This window comes from Sturnira hondurensis, unplaced genomic scaffold (assembly GCF_014824575.4).
Source record: "Sturnira hondurensis isolate 20B ecotype Veracruz unplaced genomic scaffold, ASM1482457v3 Scaffold0018728, whole genome shotgun sequence".
NCBI classification, from domain to species: domain Eukaryota; kingdom Metazoa; phylum Chordata; class Mammalia; order Chiroptera; family Phyllostomidae; genus Sturnira; species Sturnira hondurensis.
In genome coordinates this window covers 14,386,344-14,406,810 of record NW_028091359.1, presented here as the reverse complement: position 1 = coordinate 14,406,810, position 20,467 = coordinate 14,386,344, and the positions used below count along the sequence as shown (strand labels likewise).

Sequence of the window (20,467 nt, the reverse complement as noted above, 5' to 3'; positions counted from 1 at the left end):
GGACACTTTATTTTTTTATGTCTTATTTCTATTTTATTTTTTAGAAGTGGGAAGAAACATGAATGTGCAAGAAATACATTGATCAATTGCCTCTCGCACATTCCCAACCGGGGACCTGGCCTGCAACCCAGGCATGTGCCCTGACCAGGAATTGAACTGATGACATTTCAGTTTTCAGGCCGGCTCTCAACCCACTGAACCACACCAGCCAGGTCAGGAAACTGGACACTTTAAAGGCTACTTTCCTCTGTCCCTCCCAAAATGTCCAAGTTCACGCTTTATGCCAGGGATGATGAAACCTTTCAAAACCAAAACTGAAAGAACAAAATCATACCCACAGCTCCCTCAACTGTGAGAAAAGGACAAAAAACAGAAGCAACAAAACAATACCACCCACCCAACCAAAAAACCTACCCCCAAAACGTGGGACAGCAGCTGTCAACAGAGCTGTACCACAGGGCCAGGGGCTGGTGCCCCTGGGGGACAGCCAGGCTGTGTCCTCTCATCGCACCCAAGGGTGGGCTGTGGGCTCCGGAGCTGACCTCTACCCCAAACCTGCCCTTTCCTTCCCTTTCTCGTCACACCTCCCCCTTCTTTCTCTTCCTCTTCCTGTGACTTCTCATCTCAGTGCTTTTTGCTCTAGTGTCTTTGAGGATTTGGTTTATCAAAAAATGTGTGGGAGAGATTTTCTCCCCCTTTGCTGTGTGTGTGTGTGTTTTGCCTCTTTGCTGTTTCCTGCTTGCTTTTCTACTTCTCCTGTCTTGACACTTCTGCTAACAGCACCTCCAAAGTTAGCACCATCTGTGAACATTGGTGTTTATTTTCTATTCGTGTCATTAATGAAGGTGCCAAATAAGAGTGGATTGAACATGCAGCAGGACCCACACCTTCCTGAACAGATGATTTTGGTGGTTTGTCAGAAACGCCATTCTATTTGCCTATTCAAGTCACCATGATCAGGAAGCATTTGAGCTTGTATCTGTGTGTGGCCATGGGCCACACCACAGAGGAGCTAACAGGATCCCAGTACCCGCCATCCAAATCGAACATTTAAGCTGGTTGACAGATGCACATAAACACACTGGGGACATATATACTAAAAAGAGTCATCCAAAGAATGTGTAAAAAAGATTATTTCCATTGGGTTCAAGATTACAGGATCAAATTTGTTTTTAGTCTTTACCCGAGGATATGTTTATTGGCTTTAGAGACAGAGGAAGGAAGAAGGGAGGGAGGGAAGGGGAGAGAGAGGGAGTGAGAGAGAGAAAGAAAGAAAGAGAGAGAGAGACAGAGAGAGACACTGATCAGTTGCCTCCTGTACACACCCTGGCTGGGGATTGAACCAGTAACCTAGGTATGTGCCCTGACCGGGAATTGAACCTACAACTTGCTGGTGTATGGCAGGATGCTCCAACCAACCGAGCCACCTGGCCATTTTTGAATAGAGTTGGGGACTAAGAAAAAGTTTTGCCATGAGCTCAGGAGTTCCTTGCATTGTCTGGAAGCATGTTCTGTATCAAACATCTGAGTCTAAGGCTGACTTTGTCAACAGACATATGCTAGGCAAGGTGTGACAGTCGTTCCCATTGAAGCTCTAAGGAATGTGCGGACATGAAGGGCTTCTGTCAGCTCCCTGTGAGAGTGCTGCCTCTTGGGTTGTGTAGCCTGTGGCTCTGACATGCAGACACACTGAATGAATGAACTGGGCTTTCAACAACACCCCGGTCCAAGGTGTGACCTGTCTTCCCTTCCTCACGCTGCTCCCCACAGACCTGGAGAAAGAGCCATGGGACACAGTGCCGAGTCCCCGAAGAACACGCTCGCACTGAGCCCTGCATGTTCACACAGCTTCGTCGGGGTCTCTCCTTTTCCTGACAGTGCCCGTGAGGCTCTCATTGCCTTCCCTCCGAGGCCTACCTGTGCCTCCCCAGCCCAAAGGGATCTCCAGAGCCCTACTCACAGGATGCAGCCACCTGCCCCTTGGAGGATGAAGAGGACTTGGACAAAGATGACCTTGAAAGCTTGACCTAAAAGTGAAATTCAGAGAATGTGCAGGAACTGGCAAGCGTGGGGCTGGAGTTCAGGGTTCGAGTGAGTTTGGGAGAGTGTGGTGGGAGATAAGGCCAGCCAGGTCGGCTGGGGTTGTTGACAGGCAAGGAGTTTAGTTTAACTTTGCAGGAAGTGGGGACAACCTTAGGGATTCTTAAGTACAGGAGACAGATAAATATTTTGTTTTCTTCAGTGACTTAACCACCATCTGAAATGACTTGTTTGACTGACGAGCCACAACAGTGGATGACCCTGACATGTTGTGTGTCTTGATACATTTACTGTCAGTCTTCATATGGCTCCTGACTCCTCCTCAAAAGTAAGCTCCATGGGAGTGGGACCTTGTCTATAAGGCTGTGCCTAAAAGAGTCTGGCATGTACTAGGCATTTAATAAAAGAGCAAATACATGAAGTTGGTGGAGAGGAAACAGGTGATGTGGTAAATAGACAGATGGGATATCTGAAGGCAGGAAGACCAGTCAGGAAACTAGATCAAGGAAGAAAGGGCTGTGGTTGTTAAGAAGGCAAAGGCAGGTCAAGTTTGAGGGCTGCTTCTGAGTAAGAACTTGGTGGCTGACTGTAAGCAGATGGCGCAAGGGAGAGTCTACTACATTCCTAGGTTTTCAGCTTGAGTGATGGAGAAGACGGACTAAGTTTGGTTTTGGTACATGACAGCTGGACTTTTTCTGGAAAATGACCTAAAGGATTTCACTTGACATTATGTGGACTCAGGAGTTCCCAACTCATTGCTCCCTTCCCACCAATCTAGTCAGGTGGATCATGCACTGAAATTGTTTCACACAGTATTTTGCCATCTATTGTAAAGTCAGTACTTACAACACGGCTGTGGTGCTGCGCTCTACTAAGCACACGAGCCTGGAGTCTGAAACTTAAGTGTCAAAATGCAAGTGTGGCGCCTGCAGCTGCAACTGTGACTTCAGCCACTGGTCCGCCCTTTTCACCCGCCTCAAACTCCCTAACGTTTCTAACTTTTTAGTCAATGTTATTCTTTTCCTTTTTTTTTGCACTTTCCCCACCATTCTTTTCAGCAACATTTATCTCAAAACATCCAAACTTTAAAAGCAGCTTTCTTAGAAGTGATAATGCAAATTATAAAGGAAGAAAAAAGGTCTAATCCTTGCTTGAAAGTAAAAGATCACATTCTCTAAAAGTGTGCTGACATAGAGGAACGTGGAAAGTGGTCAATGTCCAAAAAACAATCAGCAAATTCTGGGTTCCTGACTGGTTGGTTCAGGTCTCCATTTAGGGGCTCTTTCCCCCACCTCCCTACATCAAACTGCTTGCTGAGCCTGGACAAAGTCACTTCTCTCAGACACTAAGCGGCCTCTCAGAACTTGGGCTGCAACCCGCCCAAGGGTCAGGCACCTCAGCTGGCAGCAACAGCACAGGGACCAGGGACCAGGGACCAGGGGGCCAGGGACTTCTAGCTTCTGTAGAGTTCCAGGAATGTTGCTTAATCAAGAGAGGAGATGGCCCTGGTCGGTTGTGGCTCAGTTGGTAGGGCGCTCTCCCACAAAGTCAAAGATTGCCACTCTAATTCCCAGCCAGGGCACATGCTGGGGTTGCGTTGCAGGCCTGGTCCCCGGATGGGGCATGTGCAACAGGTAGGTAACTGATAGATAGTTCTCTCTCGCATTGATGTTTCTCTCCCTCTCTTTCTCTCTACCTTCCCATCTCTCTCTCTAAAAAAATAAAATCTTAAAAGAGAGGGGACCACGGGGCATGGTGGAAAGAACGAACATGCAGTTTGGAATCAGCTGGCCTAGGGTTCAAGTCCATGTGTACAGCTCTGAGCAATCACTTAATCCACAGAAGCTTGGTTTCCTTAATTGGGATAATTAACAGTGGTAATGATCTCTCTTCCAAAAGGTTTTCGTGAGAGTTAAAGAAAGTATTTGCACAGTGGCTAGTGCAGTTCCTGGCACTGAGTAAGCACCCAGTTAATGTTCATTAATGGAGTAGACTGCTTTAATGAAGGAGGTTCTCATGTTTAGGATGTTGGTTAAACACGTGAGAGGAGGACGGAAAGGACCCTGGCTGTTGTGTGTCAGGGCCTCTTTACTTGATCTCGAATACTCCATTAAGAAGCAACTCTGGTCCTGGCTGGTGTAGCTCAGTGGATTGAGCGCGGGCCTGTGAAACACATGATCGCGGTTCGATTCCCAGTCAGGGCACATGCCTGGGTTGCAGGCCAGTTCCCAGCAGGGGACTCACGAGAGGCATCCATTTCTCTCCCTCTCTCCTTTACTTCCCCCTCTAAAGATAAAAAGAAAAAGAAAAAGAAAAAGAAAACAACTCTGGACCTGGCTGGGTGGCTCAGTTGTTTGGAGCATTGTCCTGTACACCAAAAGGTTATAGGTTTGATTCCTGGTCAAGACACATACCTAGGTTGTAGGTTCGATCCCCAGTTGGGGTGCATATGGGAGGCACCTGACCGATGTTTCTCACACTGACATTTTTCCCTCTCCCATCCTCTCTCTCTAAAATCAATAAACATATCCTCAAGAGTGTGTGTGGGAAAATGGAACAACTCTGCCACCTCCTAAGGCCATACTGGCCAAAAGGCTTGTCAGCTCCAGAAGGCCCTTTTAACTTGTTTTGGGATATTGTGAAATCCCATTTAAGTTGATGAAAAGGATGCTGTTTTCTTCTTGGGGGCTGAGGACACAGTTCTCTTTGTTCCTTTTCCACCTCACTCTCATTAAACCTTACTGCCCAACTGGGCAACTGCAACCCACGGTGAAGAGTATCTGATTAGGTAGCAAGTAATGGGGGATTTTTATTCTCAGGGGAATTCAAAGAGGTTGAAACAGAAGGAACGATTTCACAAACCAACCCCAGAAAGTGAGAGGAAAAGAAACAAATTGCCTACTTTCTACCACCTGTTCGAAAACAGGAACATTTGCACTCAATTATGTTAGCTAAAAACCCTTGTCTCACTGTGCTACAGAGGCCTTTGCCGCACACAAATGCTTTTTGATGGAAAATCTACCCCCTGCGCTGATGCACCCTTTCATGCTGGTAATAACGGAGGCAAAGCAGGTCTTTCTATCAACATGTTCTGCACACTTCTTAGCGGCTCTGCTGTTCTATTCTGCATTTGCTATTTTAAGCAAGTATATAATGCATCAATTTTCAGACTCTTAGTCAATGCCACTGCTATAGAACCGAAACTCAGTAATATCATCAGGCAGCTCAGAACAATATTCCAACAGATGAAACATTCCATGCAGCCTCGTTTCCCTTTTCCTGGGATGGGGCATCTATTTCTGGCCCTGTAATGAGAGAGGAGCCAGTGGTGGCTGGCCAGCCCTGGTGCTCAGGAATCCCACATCACAGAGGCCACTCCCCATGCTGCCGCCGCCGCTGGTAGACACATCAGAAGCCCTGTGCGGGCTCCAGTCCATTTGACGGTTCTCTCATTTTTTAAGTTCCCAGAAATGGGCTATTTGGATTCAGGCTAGAAACAAGAGTGTGTGTTCTCTCAGGCCACACTTGTGCTCTTGCTGCCTGCCACGAAGAGTTCCCAATCCCTCTGGGATCACTAACTTGATTTAAGAGGCCGAGAGGGACCTAGATTTCCCTGCCCCCAGCCTCCTAAGAGATCTCTATGTGAGCTGCCCAAATGTAGCTTCTGGCCAAATGTGCCCTGACCCTGAGTGCAGCCACACTTCTAACAGAAAGTTAATGGCATCTGACATCCTGGTGGGCAGTTCGGGCAGATTTCCCTGCTGTGTGTGTTTACAGCTTTAGTGGCTTCTGATACAGGCCTTATTTACTGCCTGCAGGGTTACCTGGTGGGGAGAGCGGAGCAATCTGCTGCTACGCCGCTGGCTCCAAAATGGGCTAGTCGCATTTTCTGAAGACTCACTCTTTATACTGGCTGGTGTAAGTGGCCCTCCCACCAACCCCTCCGGTTTCTGCTCATTTTATCTCCTATCAATTAAACATGGCACAGCAATTAGACTGAGTTGAGTGTACAGTGGTTCTGTTGAAAAATGAGTAATTCCATAATAACTCCACGCCACTGCTTTCTTTCTGAAGAACTAAGTCATAGCATCAAATGATTCAGCCGTCCCGATGGGGACCTCGAATTACTGGCTCATCTTCACTAGGACGAAAACAATCAAACCAGATACACTCCTCCTCTGGGGCTGGAAGTCAGACACTGAGTAATATTTAGGTCATTGCTGCCCAGGCAAGTCTGAAAAATGGTTCGTGCCCCGATTAGACAGCTACATATTTGTTTTAAATGACTGTCACAGGAAAGGAGCTGCAGGCCTTTTTAGGCAAAGAGAGGTTCTAGGAGTAGCACTGAAACACTCCAAAGCAAAGAACCCCTTTGTCCAGACTAAAGTGTGTTAGCGTCAGCTTTACAGCTGAAATCCTGGCTCTGGGTTCGGGGAGTGTAAGGCTCCCACTTCCCTGCCTCCAGTTCTGGGACCCACAGAGCAACAGAGTTCTCAGCCTTGACTGCCCGTCAGGGCCATCGGCGATGAGAAGCAGCTGAAACACTGGCCCTAACATGGACAGACCCCACTTCTAGAGATTCTGATTCAATAGATATGTGTGTGGGCCCCTGGATGCTGGGGTTTTAAAGCCCTGGGGGGTTTCCAGTGCACCCGCCCTCAGAGCTTCAAAGCATCACCATCCCTGGGAATGGCAGAAAGGGGGGGGGGCTGGCCCTGCTGCTTGGGAACTAACTTGGCAAATGACAAGGCTTCCCTTACATGCAACTTAACGTATCAAATTTTTTATTAAGATGAAATATAAACATACACTAGAGAGAACAGTTATACAAGAATTGTTGGGGGCCTGTGGACCTTTGAGAGATTTTGGGAAAGTCTTCAGCGGTAGCTGAGGCAGGCCAAGTGTGCGGGAAGGCCACTGGAAGTGGCCCAGGCGCCTGGGTAACTTGGTGAGATGGGGTCTCATGGGATTGACTTTATAGGGGTACTTTGTACAGGACGGGCCGAGCCCTGGAGGGTCACTGAGCTCAGAGGCCCATGGAGATGGGTGCTGCTCCTGACACCCTTGTTCACCCTTCAACAGCAGGCACCTCCTTTCTGGTCCCCTTTTCCTTATTTCTTTATTCAACAGATACGGACTGAGACCTGGCTATGTGCCCACCCTTGAAGATACAGCGGAGTGTGAGACATGCCTTGCCCTTGCCCTCATGGGGCTTAAAGTCTGGCTTGGAGACCTCACTAAACATGAGTTACACACTCTTCTCTGAGTGTGATGATGAGCTCTGAAGGTAAAAAATACATAGTGCTATGGAATCTCAGGGCAGGGGACCTAGTTTTGTCCTTTCTACCTGTGGGGGAATTGGGAAACACTTTCTTGAGGAAGTGATATTAAATTTTAATATCACATTTTATTTTTAAAAGCAAACCATAAATGCACATGGTATAATAATCACGGGGACCAGGGCATGTATAGGGAAAACACGTTTTCATCCCAGCCTGTCCTCTGGCCTCTCAGTTCCCTTCTTTAAGCAACTACATTTCGTTCCTGCGCCTCAGCCCAGACACTGCTCTGGGTGCACGATATTCTGTACAGACAACACGCACACGCCCATATGTATGTACACTGTTGGGGTGTGACTTCAAAGCTAAAACCTCAGCCTTTAACCATCTTAAAGACACACCTTAAAGGAGTGATGGCTGATGCGACTAGGGTTTGTTATGGAAGAAGATACCAGACAGCCACCGACTCAAGACCTGCACATGAGTGGTCCCAGGTTTCTGGCTGTTAATGTATTCTATCATGTAAGTATTAGGTGCGACCTTCAGAACATGGAAGAGGTTCATTCTAAAACATACTGGTAAACCAAATGTCTATGTGCAAAATATAATTGGTGTCTAGAAGAAGTTCTATTTTATTTTTTAAATCTAATTAGAACATGGTGTGCCCTTTTTATAGGCATTCTGATAGAGTGGCTCAAATCTGTTTTCTTTTTGCATTCCCCCCCCCCAAAGAGGGCATCAGCTAGAATATGAGCCAACGTGACATCTGAAGCCAGTGCCATACAGCTGCTGTGCTGACGAAGCTGGCTGAGGGGCTGGGGTGGTCTGGGCTGGGGTCATTCCTGGGCCCACTGGGCACCCTTCCTTACCAGGTTACAGAGTGCTAACAGCAGCTCATTTGCTTACTCAGCACCCCCCCCTCCCAATGAATAGAGGTCAGGCTGGCAAGTCCCTGAACTCTGATCAGGGCAGCAATCCCATGGCAATGAGGAACTCCCACGGGTGAGGAGCTCTCTGAGGTCCTGAGGAGGTGCATCTCCATGTCTTACAATGCCCCGCTGCTCTTGGGGAGCGGGGTGGGCCACGTGGGCAGCACCTCATGCCAGGGTGGACACAGCCAGGGAGACAGACAGCTAAGGGACATAGCAGTTCCTGTTCTCTTAATTCTCTTTTTAAAAGACTGGTTTCAAGTGAGGCCGCAAGGCCCCCCAAAACGACAAGTGGGTGGGGCCTAATGTTGTCAGGTGTGGGGAATCCTCACCTGGCCTGGGGCCATCTAGGGGCATCTGGTTCCTGGTACCTCCAGGGGCCCAGGACCTCTGGCAGTTTGGGAAGGGTTGCTACCCTGGGAACCCGGGAGTAGGGGGGCGGTGGGCGACAAAGCAGAGGGGGGAGGGGGAGGGGCAAGAGAGAACCCGGAGAGCCAGCAAGCGAATGAGACAAAGGGAATCTGCACTACTCAGCTCAGGGTGGGCTGCGGCGGGGGAGGCGGCGGCGGCGGCGGTGGCGGCGGCTGCTGCTGCTGCTTTTAGCTCTGCCACTCCCGGGGTCGCCATGGCAACGCGGGCCTGAGCGCTTCCATCTGACATTAAAATGCTGCCGCCGCCGCCGGCCCAGACTGGGGTGCTGTGGCCCCGGGTGGAAACTGTGCACTCAGACACCCGCATGCCCACCGAAGGGACCGGGCCAGGCTGGCTCGATTGAGATCATGGTTTTACGCATCATTTATAGAGCCCCCATCCACAACCGCCCTCCATCTTTTCGGCTGTTTTTACTTGTCTTTCTAGAGAGGTGACGATTTGGGGCTTAGATCATCCGCTGGCATACTGAAGAGCTCCCTGGGTTGCTGGAGGGAATGGGGATATGGATTTAGATCTATGCGCTGAGGAGATATGATGGGCTGGAGACAAAAACATTAGGAAATGGAGTACTTGGGGGAATACGCTTGCCTGCTTTTTAAACAGGGATATCTAATAACTAGAAATAGTTAAAAGGAAAAGGAGGGGCAAGGGCTATGCCGGGTCGTGTGAAAAGGATTAGTGGGAATCTAAAGTCTGAGGCCCACACGAACCTGCAGCAATTTTCCTGCTGATTCCTGCTCCAAAAGAAGAAAATCAATCAGTGTACCTTTTGTTTCCCCTCCCCTCCAGTCCCCTCCCTCCCTCCCTCTCTCCTTTCCCTTCCCTTCCTTCCTTCCTTCCTTTCCTTTTCCTCCCTCCCTCCCTTCTTGGAGCCCAACCTCATGGCATTCTCTCTCAAACTGTATTTCAGCATAAACAGGGAAAGCTCAGGAAACAGTATTTTTGGAGGGTCTTAATCATCTCTGTAACTGCTGAGCCCAAGATGGGACTGACCACACACTAGGTGAGGTGCCTATGCGAGGTCTGCTGGTGCCTATGCCAGGCTGCTGTGCCTATGCGAGGTCTGCAGAAAGGACTTCCCAAGGTCAATGTCCTGAATGCAACAGGGACCGAGGCCAGGTATTTCCGGTAAGTACAGATGCCTCACTATGAAGTCAAACAAAGTCCAAGGGGTGTGGTAGGGAAGGTTTTGAAAACTCAGCCAATAGCAAAAGGTGGGCAGGAACGTAGGCTGTTTTATCCCACAGGCCAGGTCTCCCCTTCATGACGCATCTCGCCTGTGATGAATAACAGGCATGTGACAGGTGCGGTGGGCTGGCAGGGGCTGGCTCTGGCCGGCTCTGCTCTCAGCTGCCGTGGGGAGCTTGGGGACTCCCAGACATCAGAGCTTTGTGTCTGACTGGACTGCCACTTCCTGACCAGGAGAATTGGGTCTCCCTATCTAGACAGGCCTGTGTCCCTTCCAAGAGTCCTAAGTGAGCTACAATGATCTTAGAAGCCACTCTGGTATGCCAGGGTAGGGAAGAATTCTTTTAAACCAGGTCTTGCCAGAGCCAGTGACAGAAACTTCAAATAAGAATAATAAATGCCAACTGAACTGCTACTATTCCTGCATTCCAGAATTCTAACCTTCTCATTGTCAAAGATGACTGGCAAAGTTTCTCTCCTTCACAGGTGGACTGGCAGGGGGTAGAGACGGGACAGGAAGGGGAAAGACTAAGATGCTGAGAAAGACTAAGATGCTTGGCGGGGAGTCAAGCCCCTTTGGTCAGTAAAACCTAGAGAAACCACACCGTCTTTTAATGGATTTGCCAAAAAGACCTCACCTCAATTCTGGAAGGTTACAATTCTAGAACTGGAACCGAGTTCTGCTTTAAGTGGGGAAATGGACGACTGCGACATTCTGGCTAGAGGCCTGTCCATTTATTCCCTAAAGGCCTCTCCCTCAGGGACAGATGGCTGGCGCCCCTCTAGGACGGCTGCCTCCTGATAGTGAAGAGGTTCTTCTAAACCATGACAGCCAACCTACTCCTTAGAAACACACCTAAAACAGGAGTGAGAAGGCCCGAGGATGCGTATCAACTCTGTCGTCTGAAACGAGGGTTCTGATGGTGAGCGCAGAGCAGTCTTCCTTCAGAGGCTGCCTGTGTGTGATCCAGGCCCCCCGATTCCCACACAGTCACGAACAAACTGAAAAGAACTCTGGGGGAAGTGAGAGCAAGAGGAATTTTCAATGACTCATGTACGTTGCTCCTATGTTCGGTAGTCAGAGCTTTCAGAAATATTTAAATGCGGATACTAGTGAGATTAATGACCAACAATTTTAAATTATTTGGGAAAACACTGATTTGCTGAGTTACAGTCCATGGACCCCTGGATTAAATAAATCTGTTTCCTGAGACACTCTAAATATTCACCTCTAGTAAAATATCCCCCGGGAACAAATACTTTTATGTCCTCTGGTTACAGGGAAAAATAACTCAAAATGATAAAGGTATCAAATACATTCTCCTCATGGGGTCTCACCCTACTCACACCCCAACTCCCACATGGAGGGCCTGACACTTTCTCCTGACCATCAGCAGAGACCCCTGCAGGGGGGTCTGGAGACCCCCCTGACCCCAGGTTCAGGCCTGGAGAGCCTTTGGACCAAAAACAGGTTCCCTGCTGGTGGTCAGAATGGGAGAATTCTGTCCCAAACTACCTTAACTTTTTGGAGAACTTCTTAAATTTTAGACGTTGTCTTAAGATGAGTTAAAACATTATAGTGCTTGCGGGGGCTGCTTGGTGGATGTCACAGAAGCTGAGGCACAGCTACTAACAGTGGAGTCCGAGGCCACGGGACACAGAGCCAGTAAGATGTGATGCTCTGTGGGGAGACAGGAGGAGGATGGGATGCCCTGGTCCAAAGGCGCAGGAGTATGAAGCTAAGGTGCAGTGTGAGGTCCCTGAGGACAGGGAGACCATGGAAAAACCAGCAGGGATCGAGGGCCCAAAGCCAGGGCGGATTTTCGCTTCACTTTTGAGAAAGGCCAGCTCTGCCTGTGCATTCCACCGTGTAACACCACACTGGGTGCCCCTCTCCTCACCATCTTTGCGTCCCCCAAGCTTCTCAGTCAGCAGTGCACTCTCACACCACTTCCCCTGCCTGCTGCACATAGAAAAAATGACTCCAGACCCAGGGGAGGGAGAGCCTGAGGGCCCTGGCCAGTGGCTAGGATGAGAAGGAAGGAAGCGACAGGGGAGGACAGCAAGGGAGAGAGAGAAAGGAGAGGGGAAGGTATTCAAGCACAGGAGTGCACCTTCGTTATGGTCCTGCAACTTCATTTTACAGATAAGGAACTAGGGGGCTCAGGAGGCTGTGAACTGTGCGAGGTCACTTGGGTCTTACTAGCGGAAGTGAAACTCTCACCTAGCCATCAGATTTCCGATTCAGTGCCCATTTATCTAGTTTACGAAAGGGAAGGAAACGGAGGAAGTACCAAATACGGCCAATGCCAAAAGAGCAAAATACAAATGCAAAACAGAAAAACTCCCCACAGGAAACACAGAAGAGTCTGAAAATCAGTCCTGTTAACCTGCATGACAAGACAATGACCCTGCAGTTTTGCGCCAAGAGCGCCCCTTCTGGAGTGAGACTGGTGGGGGGAACCCTGGCTTCTCCAAGGGTTCCTGACAAGCAGTGTGCCCCGGGGCAAATTTCTAAACCCCGTTGAGCCTCAGTTTCCTCAGTCACGGAAGGTGGAGAACAACAGCATCACCCTCATACGGATCTCGATCTCGTGAGGATCCAAAAGTCAGGGCCTCTGGCGAAGAGCTGGGTCAGCACGGTGTCTGGGCACAGTGCTCAACAAGCATTCGCTGAGATTGTGCTCACCACAGAGCTCCTGCCCCCGGGGGGTAGATGGGCTTTCCTTGCTAAAAAGGCAGTAAAAAATATTTGTTGGTGCTTTTTGAAGCATGGAAAAGCATATCTATTTTCTTTGGCACTAAATGACTGTATTTATACCTTTTGGAATTTCTCACAATTAAAAAAAGCATCCTTTTGCTTTTGTCTTTGGTGGAGCATGCTTCCTTCCAACGCCAACTTACTTTTTCCTCTGTTCGTGAGAAAGTCCCAGCCGCAGTTTCACAACTTAAAAAGGGTTGCTTCTTAGTGGAGTGTCACACACACTCTCCACACTAACTGGCTTGGGCAGATCATGGAAACAGTGAAGAAGTTATTTCTCTCTAATTACTTATGTTTTTCCTATGAAATCAACTGGAGTTGGATTACAGCTGATATTAGGTATTCTCAGTCTGTAAGAGTTCAGGGGCCAACATATATATTTTTAAACCATCTGTAAAATGGGTACCACGAGGTTCAGTCAATTAATGTGAACCAGGAACTGCACGCTCCTGGTGTCGTTTCTTCGGCCCCTCAGGTAATACCCATCTGACCACGGATCCTGTGGGCCAAAGACAAACCTCCCCTCTGTCCTCCTCCTCCCCACTGTGGGTTTCTGTGGCTGCCTCGTTTATAGATGCAGCTCCTGAAGACTTACATTCCCGGATATTTTTAGCCTTACATTTACTTTAACAGGTTCGAATGCAGTCCCCACATGGTATGCAGCTGTGGGAAGCAGCTGCTGTGGATTGATTTCTAGTCAGTATTACTTGACATTTCTTGTCAGGTAATTTCTAAAATTCCTTGCATTTTTTTCAGGTGATCTAAAGAATGGCCCACCCCACCCCCTGGAATCTAAGGGGGAACATCAGAGCTGTGCGTCTCATAGCCTGCTGCAGGTTAGGGATGAATCCAGAACTCCGCTAGAAAGGAAGATTTATTTCAACTTTCAGGACCCTGATTGCTCAGCCTCCGAACCATCAGGTTCTGCTACCAGAACTCTCACAGACAGTGCGGCGGGCTCTGGTCCTTCAGGCCCTCCCCTGGTTTTCCAGTTTGAGTAAGGGGACCTCTGTCTCCTAGGAAAGTAGCAGAGAGCATGAGGCAGCCAGCTGGCCTTCTGGGAGCCTGCCTTCTGTGACAAAAGCTAAAATGTATAGGGGGTGGGGTACTCACTTGCAGGAAAAACTGGATGGGACCCTATGCTTCCTCCTGCTGTCTTGCCATCTTTTCTCTCCTTCACATGCTTCCCTGCCTGTCTGTCTAGGTCAGTCAGCTACTAGTCTCTTGGTTCACCCACATACACCCGTCCACCATGATGCCTTGGCCTCCAGGCCATTTGCATGCACTGTTCCCACCTGCAAGACTCTTGGTCTCTTTTCCAGACCAACTGCTCTGTGTCACTTGAGTCTCAATATCCACATCACTTTCAGGAGCCTTTCCTGATCCTCAAGGCAGGTTACCTGTCCCTCTGATGTACTTGAACACACTGGATATTGTAAATATAATATCCAGGGGGTACTGGGTGAATAAATATAATCACTTATTCACTCATCCAGTCCCCCAACTGAACTAAACTCCTGGGTAGGGTTGGGGTCTTGTTCACTGTTGTATCCCCATTTCCTAGCCCAGTGTCTGGCCCAGCACATATTAGGGCCTCTGTAAAGATTTGATGAATAATGTTCCAGACCCACTGTGAACTCTCTCCATTTTTTGCCTCTTATATATTTTTTAGACTGTATCAAATTCTTTGTTCTTTAAATCATCTGTCTAAAGCTTCTATTACAATTATCTATCCAGGTTAAGGATATCTATCTATCTTTTGTTGCTTCTGAGTTTAAAAAGGCTTCAGTTGTGCAGAGAGGTATGAAAACATGATGCCATCGACTCCTAGATAGCGTCTGTGTCTCAGATGAGTGCATGAATGCAAAGTGAAGATTCCAGCTGGATAACAGAAAAGAACTAGAGACGGTTCATCTGTATCCTGGTCATTCTCTTTTATGAAGCCGCCTTTTTTGTGGGTGGCTAAGTTTGGACCTCTATTTTCAAGGCACAGTTATTCTCAACAAGGAGACAGCATAGGTTTCCAACCAAAAAAAAATCTTCCATTGACCATCTGGAACTGTTTTTCATTTCCTTTCAAGAGAATTCTTCTTACAGTAGAGAGGAAATTTTCAGTTACATGCAGTTTCCACTAATGTCCCTTCACCCCACCCCCAGCCTTCTGCTTTACGCAGATAGGAACTAATGCCAAGAGTGGCAATTATCAGCAGCTACGTACAGCAGCACTGCTGGTTTCTCTACAACTACTTTCATAAGGCCGCTTTTCATACTTGTCACAATGGGTGTCTTTCCGCAGCCCTCACCATCAAGGGGTATTTTAAGCAGTGGCATACATGGTGTATAGGATAATAACACATGCTTCTTATAACTGCAACATTGTATCTGGCACAGGATTCAACTCTTTGCTTTAAAAAAAAAAAAGGCCACAGGAACAAGGTCTACATCTAAACAGAGGGCTTCAGAATGCCACCGATGACATCTGAAGCCCTGCCTGGTGCTGTCAAATCCCCTCTGGATGCTGGCAAGATGCCTGGCTGGTGGCGGCTAACCACAGCAGGGAGGGGTCCACACGGCTGTCCGAGGGGTGTGGCACTGAGGTGGTTGGTAGCTGTGTGTCTAGTCTGTGGAGACACTGCTGGGCACGGTGTGCAATAAGCCGAAGATCTGCCCATGGGTTTTCTGTCCCCATGGGTTTTATGTTCTGGAGCTATCCTGCCAGAAAGGCAGAGGCAAGACACTTCTGCGCTAGTCAAAGCTAAACAAAAGCAAAACAACTTATTCCTATGACAACAAATCGGGTATATTGGAGATCCACCCCATTTCAGCTCTCCTGTCTCACCAGACCGAGGATTTGTGGAAGAAGGTAGCCTGATCCGAGAGTCCAAACTCTGCCCTTTGGAGAGCTGGCAGTCAGACACCAAGGACCCTGTTACCACTGCAGGTGGCAGAAAGTAAGAGGGTAGAAAGAACAAGCGCAGTGCTGGTCTCCTCAGACTCAGGAAGTTGGGAGAGTGAACTGACCCTGACCTAGAACTTGGGGGTTACATGTGAGGGAATTATGGGGAGGGGTAGTGTGGTAGGCTAAATAATGGCCCCACAAAAGATATCCATATCCTAATTCCTGGGATCTGTGAATGTTACTTTATACAGAAACAAACAAACAAACAAACAAACAAAAAAGAAAAGAAAACAATGTGAATGTGATTGTGTAAGGCTCTTGCGATGGGGAGACTACTCTGGATTACCTGAGTGGACCACAAGTGCAATCGCAGGTATTCTTAAAAGAGCGGCTGAGGAGAGCTGACCCAGAGGAGAAGGCAATGCGATCACAGAGGCAGAGACTGCAGTGATGTGGCCACAAGCCAGGGAGTGCTGGCGTCCCCAGAAGCTCAAGGGGACACGGAGCAGACTCTCCCCTCGAGCCTCCAGAGGGAACGCTGTCCTGACAACACTGTGGTTTTGGGCCCAAATTTAATCAGCGAGGCTGACTTTGGACTGCTGGCCTTTATTGAGAAAAATCCCTCATGGCCAAGCCACCAAGTTTATGTTAATTTGTTGCAGTGACAGGAAACTAACACTGATAGGTAGACATGTCCTTTGATGACCTTCTGATCCAGTTCCAACAAGCATTACATGCTGGGACTAGTAAGAGAGAAGAACAGACACTTCATGTTATTATACTCAACAGGTACAACCGGTACAAAATTCTGAATGAAAACATACACCCTTCCCCTACTCCCTGGACCTGAATCAGCAACTGCCTGTATCTAGCTTTGCAGTGTTAGGTCACCTCTGAGAGTAGCTCATAGTAAATTGGAACAGGTCATTGTGAATCAGGAACAAGAACCACAAAACAAGCTCCTCCAGCTTAGTCAGGGAGGGTCCCAGGGGGCACTGCAGATGCACAGTGGAGATAAGAATGGGAACCCAGAGAAGGTAAGGAGTCACTTTGAGAAGAGCCAGCAGCCTGGACAGAGGGGAAAGGTGCACGCCTGGAACAGGGAAAGGGGCGGGGCCCGTTTTATAGCTGGAAAAACGGGCTCCCTAAGAAAGGGTAGGAGAATGATAACCCTTCCCCTGTTCCATCTTAAAACTCTTTCCTTGGAGTAAATGTTATAATCTTGGGTGTATGACTTACTGTTAAAAAGAGGAATGTGGGGGCACTGAACTGCAGGGTGTGCTGTATGGAAGTGGCCAGGATGGGGTGCTGGGGTACTGCCTTTTGGGTGGGCGGGACCTTTGGGCTCCTGAGGCATTTGGGGGTAGGACAGGTGCCTTTTGCTTATGAAATGGCTTCAGGCTCAGGATGCTAAAGTGTTTCTGTGGTGTCTCAGATGGAAGCCAGAGACGGGGCAGAGGAGGTGAGAAATCCCCAAAGTGAGAGAAGAACACTGCTCTCCAGAGATGAGACTCCCCATTGAGGAAGAGACCTGTGCCAACTTCCAGTGTGTGAACAAACATGGGACCACAGTCTTCTCACTGTCCGCCGGCTGCACGGCTTCAAAGGTGCCTGCTCTACCTAACGCACGATGGCATCTTAAACTCTCCAGTCATTACCAGTCAGCACCACTTACTAAACAGCCACAGTACCCACAGCACTAGAGGAAGTTTCATTGGGGTTTGCAGTAAAAGTACATGGCACTGCCCCGGCTGGTATAGCTCAGTGGATTGAGGTTGGGCTGCGAACCAAAGAGTCAGGGTTCGATTCCCAGTCAGGGCACATGCCTGGGTTGTGGGCCTGGTCCCCAGTGGGGGCCATATGAGAGGCAACCAGATATTGATATTTCTCTCCCTCTCTTTCTCCTTCCCTTCCCCCTCTCTAAAAACAAAAAAAGAAATAAAATATTTTAAAAAGTAGACATCGCAGTCTCTATTTTCCAAGGAGAAACCGATAAATACAAAAAATGCTCCAAACCAAAACACAGGCGACAGAGATCTAAGGCTTTGATGCCCACAGGAACTAGCAAAGGAGCAAAGGTCTGCATTCATTAAACCCCCAATTATACTGTTTCTGTGGTTGTGGGTAAGTCACAGAAGCTATGTCCTTTTGTCCATCCGTAAAATAGATTTAGTGCAATAACACATGGCGCAGGTTATTGTAAGAATTAAGTGAGATTATGTGAAGGCACCTTTAAAACTAGTAACTCATAATATAATGTACAGCATAAGGAAATGTGAAAAGTTACACTGACAAGGGGTAGAAAAAACACAGTGTTAGTCTAATTCCAAGAATGCAATTTGCTGTGACTCATCAGGATGCTCTGGGACAACAGTGAGAGAGACTATGCACGAGAAAAGAGCACCTGGGTGCTGAGGATGGTCTACACTGGCTTTTGTCAGCCCCTCCTTTGGGACTCCGCCTCACTTCCTCTGGAGAACTGGGCCTCTCCCGTCCCGACCAAGGGCTGTGCTGGCCACCACAGGACCACAGCCCCCGGCCTCAGGGACGGGCTCGGCATCTGGGCCCTATCCCCTGGCCCTGGTGCTATTACCCTGGATGGAGGGCATGTGAGTTCATCAGAGGCTTTCCTTGGGAGTCACATATTCTGAAGTACAAAAGGTTTTCCCTTTCCTTTAGGTTGCTATGCTAGCATAATGCAAGCCTGGAGATGCCTGTGGCCAAGGTCTGCCCCGTGCAGAAGAAACCTATAGTGGGGACAGAATGAGGCCAACACACAGAGGTTGGGGAGCAAAGAGAGATGGGCTGGGGGAAGAAAATGGGTCTGGATTATGATCAAGTCCTTGGTTCTGGTGCTAAAGTCTCATAATATAATGTGCAGTGTAAGGAAATGTGAAAAAATTACACTGATGAGGGGTAAAAACAAAATACAGCCTGTGACGTCTCCAGGGCTGGACAAGCCTGTAAGCTCTTTCCAGGATATTCAATTTCGGGTTTAATCCAGTCACTTTATCTGAAAGAGTTCTGACTATACGGTGATCTTATTTTGCAAACTAAATAATCTCAATGAGGGCAAACAAGAATGTTGTTGGGAAAAAAAAAAGACCACGAAGGTCATTGTTTTTCCTGGGGGGGAAAAAAAGTGGGGAGGGGATCAGCTCAGCATTTAGAAGCATAATCCTCAATTTTCTAGACCTGGCTCAGCATGTACCACCTTCTGTGCTGATCACACAAAAAGGCCGAGTGCACGCGTGATGACGAGCACCAGGGGAAGCGCTCCACGGAGGTTTGGCTAGATTGTCCCGGCACCTGACATGCATGATCAGCAAAGGAGGTGAATTCAAAACAGACGTGACAATCATGCTGAAATGTGCAGACAAAACATGTAAGCTTCTAAAGTATGAAGCCCCAGTTGTTATTTTTAATAATTTGTTTACTGAACAGGGAAAAGTCATGTTTCCATAGTAGTATCAGGAATCGCAAAATGGTACTATCTTAGAGGTCACTGCACTTGAAGCATAAACTTGGTCTTCATGGCCGTCATTATCCGGCTCCAGACTATACCACAAGCTCGGATCTACTGTGGAGGGGCGCCTGACCCTCGGGGCTCCCACGGGATAACAATGCTCTCCAGGCCCTGCCCCGCACCATCCCTGGTTCCAACATGGCCCCTGGGAATTCCACGGAGGACCTCCAGTTCGAGTGGTGACAGGTCAGTTCTCAGAAACATGCGTCAGAGACAACACACGCGTCAGAGACAAAGGAGTGATAAAAATGCAAATCCCTCTGTGAATCTTTCTTTGACCTTCACCTTTCTCTATCTTTCAACTAGATACGATCTGCCTTCTTTTGAACCTCTACATAAGTTTGTATCTGCTCCAGACAGGGACTACAGAATGATGTGGATTGAGAAATTAAGAGATTGTGGTAGATGAAACAGCGTAGTGCCAACGTCTTATAGTGGCCCATGGCCTTCAAAGAAGTTCCCATAAGTGGGATATCTGAATTAATCTAAGAAGCATACATGGTGGGTATTCAAAATTGATGATAGCCAACATTAGGTAGACTATCTCACTAAGCTTGTAAAGGTGCCTAGATTAATATGCCCATTTTGCCCGAGCAGAGCGGAGGCCCTCCACTCCCACTGCGGGGGGTAAAACAATTTCACTTAGCTTAATCTACACTAAGGTTGTTTTGCTTGGTGGTTACAAAACGAATGAGAGCTACCCTCTTTAAGAAGCCAGACTTCACTATTGCACCTTGCTTCCCTGGGTTTTCCAAGTCACTGAGTTCAGTCCATAGTTGGTGTTCTGCCTTGGTTCTTGCTCCCTGACCTGCCGACAGCACCTGACGTGGCCTTAGAACACTCTCTCCTGTGTCTTCCATGGTACAGCAAGTTCTTGCCTTCCTACTTTTTAACCATTCTTATTGTCCTTTCCTCTTCCATCTACCTCCATGACTTCAACTAATCTCTATATGCCGATAACTCCCAAATCTGTACCTCTAGTCCATTTGAAGGCCAAACCTTAGATTCAAATGACTCCTGGACATCTCCATTTGGGTAGGGGGCAGTTGGGTTTACTGTCTAACCACCCATCCGACTGCTCGAGCCAGAAGCCTGCAGGTCGTCCTCACCTGGCAGCAGTCCACAGTAAGTCCTGTGGATGTCACCTCTCAGTCTCTCCCAAATCTGCCTTCTCTCCTTCCATCCCTACAGCCACCTCCATGTCCAGACTCCCACAACACCTCCCCTCAATCACTGTGACAGCCTCCTCTCTGGTCTCCTTGCCTCCCACCCACTCTTCAAGCTGCAACCACGAAGATCTTAGAAAATAGGAATGTGTAACTTACAGGTCTGATCTGACCGAAACCCTCCTTTAGTTCCTCACTGCCCTCAGGACAAAGTCTGAATTCTTTGTGGCATCTCTGTGACCTGCTT

General features: G+C 48.3%; 1 protein-coding gene and 1 long non-coding RNA gene across 2 annotated transcripts in view; one reads left to right on the top strand and one right to left on the bottom strand.

Annotated features, from left to right (window-relative positions):
* The window catches only part of MYO1D (myosin ID), a 327,535-nt gene that overhangs the window by 23,282 nt on the left and 283,786 nt on the right, over positions 1-20,467 (bottom strand). The window lies entirely within an intron of this gene.
* Positions 8,140-10,978, top strand: LOC119003751 (uncharacterized). The gene is made up of 3 exons (XR_005070019.1): positions 8,140-8,349; positions 9,591-9,808; positions 10,617-10,978. It is a non-coding gene; the product is annotated as an uncharacterized LOC119003751 (long non-coding RNA).